The sequence below is a fragment of the Protomyctophum parallelum genome (genome assembly GCF_964188405.1).
Source record: "Protomyctophum parallelum genome assembly, chromosome: 14".
Lineage (NCBI taxonomy): Eukaryota > Metazoa > Chordata > Actinopteri > Myctophiformes > Myctophidae > Protomyctophum > Protomyctophum parallelum.
Window position 1 is genome coordinate 2,336,133 of NC_139709.1, and position 12,970 is coordinate 2,349,102.

Here is a 12,970-nt window from a genome sequence, read left to right on the forward strand (position 1 = left end):
CCCCATGGCTGCCAGGGGTGGACGGATGCACAGATGGAAGCAAGGTCTGTGGTTTCCGTGTCGTGTCCGCATCGTCACTGTTGGCCAGCTCTGGGTCAGGGATGCCAGTGCAGGATGGACGTCGGCTCTTAGTAGTGTCATTGGACCGAGCGGAGCCTTCCTTGTGTCGAGCCTCTTTCAATAGGCCCAGTGCAGCGGATATCAGGATTACCGCTGGAGTAGACGGCTGCAGGCCTGCAGCGACAGTCTCCAGAAGGCTGAGCACAGCGGACACCAGGATTGGCGTTGGAGTCGAGGGCTGTAGGCCCGTAGCAACAGTCTCCAGAAGGCTGATCGCAGTGGACACCAATATTGCCGTTGGAGTAGAGGGCTGTAGGTCTGCAGCAACAGTTTTCAATAGGCTGAGCGCAGCGGATATCAGGACCGCTGCTGGAGTAGAGGGTTGCAGGCCCGCAGCAAGAGCCACAGCCGTCCGTTGTAGCTGGATGGCAGATTGACCGGCCCGCATGGAGCCCAGGCAGCCCAGGTCCAGGGTCTGCTGTGGAGGAGACAAAGGAGAATTCTGAGGAGCCAGTGGCCCGCTCTCTTCCCTCAAAGAATCTATGTTTGGAAGTTCCCTCATATGACTCTCCCGTTGTCTAAATTGTGCTTCCTCCATCCACATTGACAATACTTTCCTGTGGCGGTCACATCTGTCAAGTTTGTGCGTTTTAACTGACTTTTTCTTTCTCATTTTCTTCTCGGCTTCTCTTAGTAGTCGGTCTAAGTCAAGCAATTCTTTTATACTTAAAGAGCCTTGTTCTGGGAACCCCATCTGTTTCCAGACATCAAGGCAGTCTAATGCTTCTGGACCATATTTTGCAACCATCCCGCTCATGAGAGGAGACCATCTTTCTTTGTCTTCTGCCACTGGCGCACTTTTTTTATTTCCCATACTGACTATCTATGTAACACGGTAATCTTTGTGCTACAAACTTTACTTGGTCTAAACACGGTATCTTTATGTCTTATCTGAGAGTAACAAGATGATGCTATTCTCAGTATAACAAGGTGTCTTTGTGTTTACAAACTTACTTCTCTTTCTTTACTGGACTTAATGCAAAACGCTGTATCTTTATGTTTTCTTTATGTTGTTTTCAACAAGGTTAACAAGGTGTCTTTGCGTTTGCAAACTTGGCTTAATGCAAGGTCTTTTTTCTTAGGCTAGGCTTGCTGCTGTATTTTGAATCAAGCATACTTGACTATTACAATAGATAGGTTGGCAAAATATGGTCTTAGAATTTATAATTAGCTCTTCAATTGTCTGAAATTTGGAAGATTCTCACCGTTTTTTTTTAGTGTAGCCACAGGGTTTTTAAAATCCTGGCGCTGAACTCCGTAGATGCAGCCTGTAGATGGCGTTCGTTGACGTGATGGATAAATCAGTCGGCTTGATCATCCGGAGCTCAGACGACACAGGATCCCGCTTCTGACACCAAATGAAATGGCAGTTTTACACACTCTAAACGCGTGAGGAATCACCAGGCTTGAAGGTCTGTCAAGAGGAATCAGGAGGAAAGCAAGGTCCCTTTGTTGATCTTTATTTAACGTGTACAGCCGTCCACGGATGCTGCAACACGCAGGCAGGTCTCCCAAGCAGGCATAACGATACAAGCACAGAGTTACAGTTTATATAGCAGTTTAGTCCCACCCACAAGGTGGACCCAGAGGCACCATTTGCTTGCAGACAGGGGGGTGGGAGGTGAGAGGGGAAGGGGGGGGGGGGGGAGGGACAGGATGAGAAGGGCTCTGTTGATCTCCTGATCTCCAAGTATGGACAAAGGAAGAGACGGGGGGGGGGGGGGGGGGGTTGTGGGGTGGGGGGGGACAGGTGAGGATAGATCCCAGGACGACAGAGTCAAGTGTTGAGTTCTGTCGTTCTCACAGCATGGTTCCGAGCTTCAAAGCTCGGTCTGTATAGACTAATTTAAATGTATTCGAATGATCTTCAAATGAGTCTAGCTGATGGAAATTCCTCGTCACTTCACATGAGGTTTTTACCCAGGGTAAAATCGGTGATGAATTTGAAATGGATGTAAATCGTCTCTGTCGGATTGAAACCACAGAACCTCCAAAGCCGTCACTTTTCAGGACTCAAATTCGAAAATAGAAAAAGTAGATCTAAACGCTCAACACGCGTCGCTTCGCGCCACGTTTCCGAGCTTGCCGATCTCTTACTTTTGATGCTTTTGTGTGACGTAATCAAGAAGGGCCTAAATTTGCGAAAAAACTAAAAGTTTGAATACAGAGTTAAGAAATGTCTGCTTGACAGCGATGAAATGTACAGTAGCTTTGGTACTGTATACCTCCAAATGTGTCTCCCTGAAACAGTGTTCCATTTTCAGGATACGCCGCTCAGAGCACGGTGAGGGTCAAAGTGATCGTTAAAGGTCAAACCTTCGACTGTCACCGCACTCTGTTGCAACGCGTGAGGCAGCTGGGTGGACTTCACGTAGAGGAGACCGACAGCGGCCCGCAGGTCCTCATCGTCTTCTGCCCGGTGAAGAAGCACAATCACATAAGAGACATTAAAGCAGCAATGAAAGACGTCCTCCTAGGTAATAGCATATATGCTTTTCAGTTTGTTTTTGGTTTTTTAAATCCGTCCAATCCGTCTAATTAGTTTTACGGAATTATTGAATTTCACTCGCCATCTGTCATGTTTGTATGAGTTCATGTGAGTCAAGTAACTCAACCCATTGGTTTCAGGCGTGATCAATGCCATTTGGCTATTCTGAGTGGCCAAAGAGCATTGATCACGCCTCCAGGTCTTTAGTTTACTTAAGTTAGGTAATAAGACCTGGTACGTAAGACACGCAAAATACAGCCCTTTGTGTTCAAAAACACAATTCAATCGTTAATCGCAATTATTTGTTTGACAATTTAACATCATGTAAAATGTCATAATTGTGACAGCCCTATGTACTCAAATTATATAGTTACTTAGTTTATCTCGGTCATGGTTTCTCTCTCTCTCTCTCTCTCTCTCTCTGGTCTTCTCAGGAAGGGCGGCCGTCATCCTGGTAGTGATGCATCACACGCCCGACGTGGATTACGTGAAGATCGTGCGGTCGCTGGGCGCCGACTGCGTCTGGGACTTTGTCAACGTGCTCTACCACGATACCGTGCCCGGCCTGCTGACGTGTGTGTTTAACGAGCGGGCGGTGGCACAGCTGCGCGACGCGTTGCTGAAGCACAGCAGTGTTGTGAGCCCTGCTGCTGTCCGTGAGTTTGAAATATAGTCGTCAAAGTTTCCCACCCCTTCCTGCCCTATTCAATGTTTTGTTTTGTAGCCTACTGCTGATGTTGGCAAATGGCATTAATAGCACAGTAATTATTATTATTTACCTTTATTGAAAGGATAAGCCCCTTGAGATGTCGCATCTCATTTTAGAGGGGGTCCTCAACACAGATACATTGTACAATACAGTTCACAAAACAATACAACAGTACAACCATACACACAGACAGGACAAAACAAAACAGAACAAAAGCTCTCCCAAAGATAGCTCCCACCCCACTGTTTCAACCCTAAATAGCAGAGTTCATATGGGGAAGAATATATACCCTTTGCACAATAAGACCATGTTATTAAGCAAAAAACTAAACAAAAGCAAACAAGCGATACCAGCATGCATAATGTGATAATAATGAACAGCAGGGAACACATATGAAGGTACATACAGATCAGTCAGTATGTTATATTTATGGAAAACAAGGGCAACTGCCAAGAAGAGTACGTTAATTTAGAAGCATGAGCACGGCGTTAGAAGGTGTATGAATATTGATTCCTTAAATACGTTGAGGGAAGTGATTGATCTAAATGGACGTGGTAGGTCATTCCAATCAGATGGAGCTTTACATTTGAAGGCACGGCGCCCACTTTCCTTTTTTATCCTTGTGGGGACTGTAAAGTAGGGATGGTCCGTGTGTCTTAAGTTATAGGGTGGTGTGTATGGGACAAGAAATTGTTTTAGGTACTGTGGATAAGGAAAGAAAATACATTTAAAAATACATAAATTGATATGGATATTTTAGTATGATTGAATGTAAGTTTGCCTTTAGCATTTCACACATTTATGCAAAGAAATGTTACATTACTTTTGTCAGCCCGACCGGCAAGTTCCCGACCTGCAAGTTCGACTGTTGATTTTGAGATAAGGTCTGCCCTGGTCGTGCCTCAGTTCCACGGTCAAGGTAAGGTCATTTGCAATTAAAAAAAAACATTCTGCATGTGGGGTTTTTACCCAGGGTAACTGTCTTCACATGGGGTTTTTACCCAGGGTAACTGTCTTCACATGGGGTTTTTACCCAGGGTAACTGTCTTCACATGGGGTTTTTACCCAGGGTAACTTTCTTCACATGGGGTTTTTACCCAGGGTAACTGTCTTCACATGGGGTTTTTACCCAGGGTAACTTTCTTCACATGGGGTTTTTACCCAGGGTAACTGTCTTCACATGGGGTTTTTACCCAGGGTAACTTTCTACACATGGGGTTTTTACCCAGGGTAACTTTCTACACATGGGGTTTTTACCCAGGGTAACTGTCTTCACATGGGGTTTTTACCCAGGGTAACTTTCTACACATGGGGTTTTTACCCAGGGTAACTGTCTTCACATGGGGTTTTTACCCAGGGTAACTTTCTACACATGGGGTTTTTACCCAGGGTAACTTTCTACACATGGGGTTTTTACCCAGGGTAACTGTCTTCACATGGGGTTTTTACCCAGGGTAACTTTCTTCACATGGGGTTTTTACCCAGGGTAACTGTCTTCACATGGGGTTTTTACCCAGGGTAACTTTCTTCACATGGGGTTTTTACCCAGGGTAACTGTCTTCACATGGGGTTTTTACCCAGGGTAACTGTCTTCACATGGGGTTTTTACCCAGGGTAACTGTCTTCACATGGGGTTTTTACCCAGGGTAACTGTCTTCACATGGGGTTTTTACCCAGGGTAACTGTCTTCACATGGGGTTTTTACCCAGGGTAACTGTCTTCACATGGGGTTTTTACCCAGGGTAACTGTCTTCACATGGGGTTTTTACCCAGGGTAACTGTCTTCACATGGGGTTTTTACCCAGGGTAACTGTCTTCACATGGGGTTTTTACCCAGGGTAACTGTCTTCACATGGGGTTTTTACCCAGGGTAACTGTCTTCACATGGGGTTTTTACCCAGGGTAACTGTCTTCACATGGGGTTTTTACCCAGGGTAACTTTCTACACATGGGGTTTTTACCCAGGGTAACTGTCTTCACATGGGGTTTCTACCCAGGGTAACTGTCTTCACATGGGGTTTTTACCCAGGGTAAAATCCGTCTCTGTCGGATTGAAACCTCAAAACTCAAAAATTGAGTTCAAATTTGCCCCCTCAAAAATCTCAATTGACCCCTCAGTCATTTCATCCTGCAGCCGGCCCTGTCTACAGACTACAGTACAAGTACAAAACACCATACTCGTGTTTGATTAGCTTCGTGGCAGGCATATAATTGTACTGAGGTTAAGGCTATATAGGGTTAAGGTTACATTGAGGCATAGTTAGTTTTACTGAGGATATCTGACTGTTTTGCCTTTAGAATTTCACCCATTTATGCAAAGAAATGTTACATTACTTTTCTCAGCCCGACCGGCAAGTTTCCAACCTGCAAGTTCGACTGTTGATTTTGAGACAAGGCGTGCCCCGGTCCCGGTCGCGCGTCAGTCCCACGGTCAAGGTAAGGTAATTTGCAATTAAAAAAAACATTCTGCATGTGGGGTTTTTGGTAACTTTCTTCACATGGGGGTAAAATCGGTGATAAACTTGAAATGGATGTTCATCGTCTCCTGAAACCTCCACAACCGTCACTTTTCAGGATTCAAATTCGAAAATATCAAAAGTAGATCTATACACGCTCAACACGCGTCGCTTCGCGCCACGTTTTTCCTACTTTTTATGCCTTTGTGACGTGAAGTGTGATCAAGAAGGGCCCAAATTTGCGAAAGAATTAAAGTTTTAATACAGAGTTAAGAAATGTCTGCTTGACAGACTCTTGTCCGTGTTTAATGGCCGCTCCAATGCATTTCCAATGGAAGTCACATGGTTTGACAAGACAGTCTTGTTTGATGTGGGGGAGGGGGGGCAGAACACAGCCATCAAACAACAATGTTTGGTCAAACCATTAAACACGGACAAGACACGGACAGGACAGGTGTCTTTTAGGTGTGAATGAGGTCTCAAAGGGCAGGTGTTTTCAAGGCTGAGTGATGAGAGGTGAGATATAGGTCACGCACGCACACACACACACACACACACACACACACACACACACACACACACACACACACACACACACACACACACACACACACATATTATGGCGATTTATTATTATTATTTACTATAGTCCTAATAAACCCCAAGAAATTACATCTGGCCACAAAAGATCACAGGATCTACTGGATGTGAAGGTAGCCTAATGGGGGGGAAGCCACAATGTGTGTCATTATAGGCTCAATATGTCAGTTTGACACATTCAGTAGATCCTGTGATCTTTTGTGGTCGGATGTAATTTCTTGGAGTTTAGTAGGACTATAGCAAATAATAAAATAATTAATCGCTATAAAATCTTGGAAAAAAATACATATTTAGCCCCATGCTCGAATGCCCCCGCCCCCCTGTCAAAAACCGCTAAAATCCCTAAATCGAAAGAAAGCAGCAAATGAAGAAAAAATAACACTCATCTTTTACTTTCTCTAATAACAACCTAAAACATGAACCATGGTTGAAAAAAACTAAAGTTGTCCTTTAACAGCGTAACATTTTTCTTCCAACTTTAGAGAGCGACCAAGTGGAGAAGCTGACGACTCAACTGAAGGAGAGAGAGAGAGAACTGCAGAACTGCATCACAGCGATGGAGGAGAGCAAGAGAGTTCAGCAGAAACTGACCCAGGACCAGAAGGACCGCGCAGAGAAGCTCGCAGCTCAAATGAAACAAAAAGAAGACGCCATCAAAGAGCTGGAGGACAGTAAGAGAGAGCAGCAGAAACTGACCCAGGACCAGAAGGACCGCGCAGAGAAGCTCGCAGCTCAAATGAAACAAAAAGAAGACGCCATCAAAGAGCTGGAGGACAGTAAGAGAGAGCAGCAGAAACTGACCCAGGACCAGAAGGACCGCGCAGAGAAGCTCGCAGCTCAAATGAAAGAAAGAGAAGACTCCATCAAAGAGCTGGAGGACAGTAAGAGAGAGCAGCAGAAACTGACCCAGGACCAGAAGGACCGCGCAGAGAAGCTCGCAGCTCAAATGAAAGAAAGAGAAGACTCCATCAAAGAGCTGGAGGACAGTAAGAGAGAGCAGCAGAAACTGACCCAGGACCAGAAGGACAACGCAGAGAAGCTCGCAGCTCAAATGAAAGAAAGAGAAGACTCCATCAAAGAGCTGGAGGACAGTAAGAGAGAGCAGCAGAAACTGACCCAGGACCAGAAGGACCGCGCAGAGAAGCTCGCAGCTCAAATGAAACAAAAAGAAGACGCCATCAAAGAGCTGGAGGACAGTAAGAGAGAGCAGCAGAAACTGACCCAGGACCAGAAGGACCGCGCAGAGAAGCTCGCAGCTCAAATTAAAGAACAAGAAGACGCCATCAAAGAGCTGGAGGACAGTAAGAGAGAGCAGCAGAAACTGACCCAGGACCAGAAGGACCGCGCAGAGAAGCTCACAGCTCAAATGAAAGAACAAGAAGACGCCATCAAAGAGAGAAAGGAGAGTAAGAGAGAAAAGTTGGCCCAGGACCAGAAGGACCACGCAGCTCAAATGAAAGAAATGAAGAGTGAACTGGAGAAGCTTCAACAGAGACAGGTGGAGGCAGACGAGAAACGTGAGTGAATTATTGCTGTACAGCCTCAGACTGTTGAGTTTATATGAACATATGGAGATTACTGTACAATGAAGTCATTGTGTGTTAGTCTGCTGTAGTTACATTATGTGAAAGGATGCATCGTCACCTAACATGCCGACTATACGGTTTAGCCGTCAGATCTACTCGGTGCCGCGCTACGAGCTTGTAGATCTGCTATTTTTGAAAGATTGTGAAAATGTGGTAGAAATCGTTGAATATGTATTCTTTCAGAGCAAATGTTTTTGAGGGGCGCTAGCCCTTCTTATATGCAGGTTTAATGTTTGTTTTTAGTTTTTTCTTTTTAAACGCCATTGACAATGAAGGGGAAATGTAATGTTTGTTTTGTCACCGTTTGTTTTACGTCATTATTACATCACCTAATCATTTTAAGATTATAATAGCGCCCCTCACTTCACACAGGTGTGATTTTTAACTCAAATCTTTGCTTCTGGGGGGTCCGTGAAGCCAAATACAGATAATTCTGGGGGTCGTTGACATGAACGCGACATCTATCACTGACATGCTTTATTAATGCATTTTTTAACTATGACTGTGTGTTTGACACTGTGTTTATGTTTGCATTTTAATTTAATTTAAATGTGGTCTTATTTCTTACAGCAAAGCCCAAAGCATCTGTGCCAGTGCTGTTTAAAGGTAAACACACACATATATATTAAATATTCTTGTTTGGCCTAATTCTCAACAAAGATTATTTCACAAACAGTTTCGTTTGGACTGTATAGGAGAAATAGAGAAGATTTCCAGACAAGCTGCAATACTTCTTTAAGAACAATCCTGTCTGATCCCATAGCCTGCAGGGATGCTCAGTGAATCCTAATTTATATAAATGATTTATTTTTGACTTCTCCCAAAGCATTTTTTGTTTTTTTCGCAGATGACTCCAATATTTTTTTATCGGGTAAAGATGAGTCTAAAACTGGAAATGAACCAGGAATTGTGCAAAATAGACACCTGGTTCAAGGCAAACAAGTTATCCCTAAATGCAAAGAAAAGCTCATATATGCCTCATATTATGCCTCATAATCATTCAATCATGTCCAAATATCCAGATTGATAACAATATACTAAAAAGGGTCACCGTTATCAAATTTATTGGAGTCCTAATTGATGAGAAACTCAGCTGGAAAAATCATATAGCCCTTATTACTAACAAGATAAGTAAAAATATTGGAGTCATTCGCAAAATACGCCACCTTGTGTCTAGAAAAACCCTTATTAATTTATATTATACAATGATTTATCCATATATTTCATACTGTAACATGGTTTGGGCTAGTAATATCACGTCTAATCTTAATTGTATTTTTTTATTACAAAAACGTTTGATCAAAATGATTACTTTTTCTAGCAAATGCACCAGTTCCACTCCTCTGTTTCAGTCTTTGAAAATTCTTCCCATTTTTGATATAAACAAACTTCAAATATGCATGTTTTTATTCCAATCAATTCATAAACTACTCCCAGCCTGTTCTCAAAATGTATTCCATTTTAATAATGAAATCCATAATCATTCAGGACAACATCGGCCCAATTTTCCATCAAGTTCAGAGGAATAACTTACCGTCTCATATCAGAGTCTGTACTAGTCTCTGCTCTTTTAAGAGACAATTACGGCAGTTTTTATTAACAAGCTTGGGCAACACGCCCTAGTCATGTTAATATTTGATATTTATTATTAGAATATGTTTTATTTTTTCATTATTATTATTTATAATCCTTAGGTTTACCAATGTCATTCATATCTTAATTTCTGTTATTTAAGCTGAACTGGTAGCTTCTATAGGAAGGCCACTCGATAAGCCCCTTTGGGCTTTTTTGGCACTTCCAGCACAGTAATGTATACTAATGTATCCATTGTTATGGGAGAAATAACTGACCAAAGTTAAGTTTCCAAACTATTATGTGCTCAGATTATTACTGTTGAGGGTGAGTTAACACATGCATATCTGTAGGAATTAATGTTCAGACAAACACTGTGAAACACGATGCATCTAAAGAGTATTTTATAAGTACTAAAAACAAATACATACATTTAAAACCTGAAGTAAACGGTCGGTCATACACACAGATCTTCAGGACAACACATTTCACCAATTTATTGTGGACTGCTTGTATAGCTTCTTTGACCTATAGTGACCTTCATCACAGCTCTAATGATGCCAATTAGTCTGGTTATCATTAGAACTAGTCTGGTAACCTTAACCCATTCTGTACAGAACCCCTTTCATTTAATTTTGTTCATGCTGCTAAATAAAGCTTTTCCAAAACATTAGGTCAGGATTTAGAAGGCGTTCCAAAATGGGCTAATATAGATATTATCAATGTCAATATTTCATAATTATAGCACAATTAATAAAACCAACCCCCCATCTTGTCTTCAAGGTTCTTCCACGACTCAGCAAATTCTGACAAAGATAAAGATCCAGGAAGCAGAGACATATCTGAAGACTGTGTGGCCCGAGTTCATTGAGAGAGTCTCAGATCCCAATCTGAAATCTCTAATCGACAGACTTTTCAGTAAGAACATAATCAATGACATGGAGATGGAGGCACTCAGAGGGGAAAAATGCAGGGCAGACAAAGCACGGGGACTTATTGACATGGTGAGGAAGAAGGGAAACAACCCAAGTTCAGAAATGATTGACTTCCTTCAACAGCTGGACCCTAACCTTCGTAAACTCCTGGATGAGCGTTACAGCACCGTCCAGGTAGTAGAAGCCCAGGCCGAAAAGATGATTCAAAGGGACAGTGAGGAGAGGAAACACAAGGCAGAGCAGGAGATGAGGGAGAGGTTAGAGAAGGAGCTTGACGAGTCTCTGAAAAATAAAGACAAAACCATCCTAGAGCTTAAAGCACACATCAGGGAGATTGAGGATAAACTGGCGAAACTGGAGAAAAGAAAGGAGGAAGAGAGGGATGGAGAGAAGAAAAGACAGCTGGAAGAAGAGCTGAGGAGGGAGTCTGAGAGAAAAGAGGGGATGGAGAAAGAGCTGGAGAAGATTAAAAAGGAGAGAGAGAGAGAAGAGAGAGAGATGGAGGAGAGACACAGGCAGGAACTAGAGGAGATGAGAAAGGTCTATGAAGCCAGTGTGGAAGCAGAGAGAGACCTGATGAAGAGAAGGCTTCCTGAGATGGTCAGCAACATCATGGCCATCTCAAAGATAAATATGCAGAAAGAGTTTGAGAGACAGCTGGAGGAGAAGAGCAGAGAGATGACAGGACTGAGAGAAGAGATGCTAGCGAAGGAGGAGGTTCAGATGCAGAGAGAGTTTGAGAGACAGCTGGAGGAGAAGAGCAGAGAGATGACAGGACTGAGAGAAGAGATGTTAGCGAAGGAGGAGGTTCAGATGCAGAGAGAGTTGCAGATGCAGACAGAGTTTGAGAGACAGCTGGAGGAGAAGAGCAGTGAGAGAGAAGAGATGTTAGCGAAGGAGGGGGTTCAGATGCAGAGAGAGTTTGAGAGACAGCTGGAGGAGAAGAGCAGTGAGAGAGAAGAGATGTTAGCGAAGGAGGGGGTTCAGATGCAGAGAGAGTTTGAGAGACAGCTGGAGGGGAAGAGCAGAGAGATGACAGGACTGAGAGAAGAGATGTTAGTGGCGAGCCGTACGTTGCTCAGACTGTCATTGGTCCCACAAACGACAACCCACCCCTAACTTAACCATAACCGCAAGCACGGGATCAGACGCTAGTCCGACATGCGGACGCATGTCAGACTAATGCTCTGTCGGTATTACATGGTCGCCCATGTTAGCGAAGGAGGAGGTTCAGATGCAGAGAGAGATGTTTAGTTTTTGTTGTTTTCTTTTCTTTTTTTTCTTGTCTTGTTCCTGTTAACTCTTTACAGACCATGGAGGATAGATAGACACATACATAAGCCTTTATGAACACAGGAATGGGAGTTAAACAACAACTCAAAAGCATTTGAATTTTATGTAACATGAAAATATTGTAAAATCTACACTATGTAACCTTCATGTCCTAACTGGGATTTGAACCTGGGTATCATGAACAAAAGCTTTTTTTCCTCATTTTATTTTATTTTTTACCACTGAAGAGTCATCGTGCAGTTGAAGTGTCTAATACTGTTTATTGTTGATGGTGTAATATTACATTTGTGCCACAGTGAGGCGCCGAGACGCAAGGTATTGTATAGGTAGGGTGTCAAGGATGTGTCACCACATCCTCCTATAGTACCTGTTTACTTCCGGTGAGGACTCCAGTAGTTGAGTGTTTACTTCCGGTGAGGACTCCAGTAGTTGAGTGTTTACTTCCGGTGAGGACTCCAGTAGTTGAGTGTTTACTTCCGGTGAGGACTCCAGTAGTTGAGTGTTTACTTCCGGTGAGGACTCCAGTATAGTCCAGCATTGCATATCGTTGCTGTTTGGAGGAAACCGCATAACTCTAAAATGTTCATTTTTAAGGAAATTAAGAATATAGATTGTTAAGGGCAGGCAAGTAGACTAGTAGTTGAGTTAATTCAGTGAGGGCCGTGTCACCGTGAGAATGATGTGTGCACAGATCAATAAAACATTCAGTGAGGGCCGTGTCACCGTGAGAATGATGTGTGCACAGATCAATAAAACATTCAGTGAGGGCCGTGTCACCGTGAGAATGATGTGTGCACAGATAAATAAAACATTCAGTGAGGGCCGTGTCACCCTGAGAATGATGTGTGCACAGATAAATAAAACATTCAGTGAGGGCCGTGTCACCCTGAGAATGATGTGTGCACAGATCAATAAAACATTCAGTGAGGGCCGTGTCACCGTGAGAATGATGTGTGCACAGATAAATAAAACATTCAGTGAGGGCCGTGTCACCCTGAGAATGATGTGTGCACAGATCAATAAAACATTCAGTGAGGGCCGTGTCACCGTGAGAATGATGTGTGCACAGCCCCATGAATAAAACATGCCAGGCTTGGATAAAAGTGTTCATCTAGTTTTCTCCGCATGCATTTTGGTGGAGGTGAGCTGAGGTCTCGTTTATCCTTTTATCTTTTTAACCCTGTATCTGTTATGTTTTACTTTGTTTTTTT